Source organism: Hippocampus comes, unplaced genomic scaffold, assembly GCF_001891065.2.
Source record: "Hippocampus comes isolate QL1 unplaced genomic scaffold, H_comes_QL1_v1.1 C16936514, whole genome shotgun sequence".
In the NCBI taxonomy this organism is placed as follows: domain Eukaryota; kingdom Metazoa; phylum Chordata; class Actinopteri; order Syngnathiformes; family Syngnathidae; genus Hippocampus; species Hippocampus comes.
This window is the reverse complement of record NW_017841214.1, coordinates 1-1,179: the sequence shown is the minus strand read 5'-3', so window position 1 is coordinate 1,179 and position 1,179 is coordinate 1. Positions and strand designations below refer to the sequence as shown.

The following is a 1,179-nucleotide window of genomic DNA, read 5'->3' as shown; positions in this document are numbered from 1 at the left end:
TGATTTACGAAGACATTAAACACAATAAAAAGGAAATTAAAAACACATCAAATCGCTTTTAGAAATGTTAGTTGTCAAATATGTTACCCGTTTATGTAAATTGATACAGGAACGGACGAATATGAAGCGATAGTTACTACTTTTCTGATACTTTGTGGTCCAAATAGAACTATAAAAATATTCCTGATTAATACATTAACAGAAATCATGAGTTTGGAGTAACAAAGAATGTTTTTATTCGTTAAATACAAAAAAGTCCAGAAGAGTGATGACTAAAATAGAATAGAAAAGGCACAATTAATTAAAAATCCACACTGTGCCATGAAAAATAAAACTGCTTCCTTTCATCGTCTTCTTTTGCTGTGGCTGAAAATAGATGGATGTCTTCTCTGACATGGTTCCGATGTATAATACACTCAAGAGACCCCCCCCCCCCTCGTGGCAGTTTTAATGGCTTGGCATGAGGAGCAGTGTTGAGGTCGACGTTTCCCTGTAGCATCAAAATAAACGCCTGTAAGGGAATCCGGAGCAGAGATTAGATCTGGGATCCAAAAGAAGACAGTGATGTGGGTCAAGGTGCACACTCACCAAATGACCGCGGCGAGTTCACAAGAAAGAGCAGACCTTCTGTGGCCTAAATGGGTTGGTGCTGGATGATACGCCAGTGAGCAAGGGGTCTTGCAAGGCGTTCTGCATGCAAAACTGCTGGAGGTCCGCAGCTGCTTGGGACACCTCGGGAGCAAAAAGACAAATTTAATAATGTCCTGTAGGAAGATAAAAGTAGCTCTTTTTAAACAATGGGGGAAAAAAAACTCAGGGCAGATGGTGAACACTTCTTCCAAAAAAAAGGCTTAAAGCTGCTTATTCCCACTCCGTTACACACATTGTGCGTTTAAAACACCCATGTCACTTGAACTTTGGAAATTCAGTTCACTTAGTGCAAACGCATTTTGTTAAATACCATAGAGGGGATAACAATTAGCATCTGTGTTGTGACCGCCCTCACGAAAATAGGTATGTATGTACTTTTCCTGCCCTCAAGTGGCCACTGCGCAACACACACTAGAAGGAGCCAGACAGTGATTTTACCATGATGCACAACATTTTAAATTCATTACAGTCTAATTATGTTACTACTGTGTATTTTATTAACTAAACAAAAGTGCTACTTTTTTTTTT

General features: G+C 39.3%; 1 pseudogene; it reads right to left on the bottom strand.

Annotated features, from left to right (window-relative positions):
- Positions 1–212: 212 nt before the first annotated feature.
- On the bottom strand, positions 213–752 carry LOC109509528 (guanine nucleotide-binding protein G(I)/G(S)/G(O) subunit gamma-5 pseudogene; annotated as a pseudogene).
- Positions 753–1,179: the final 427 nt, after the last annotated feature.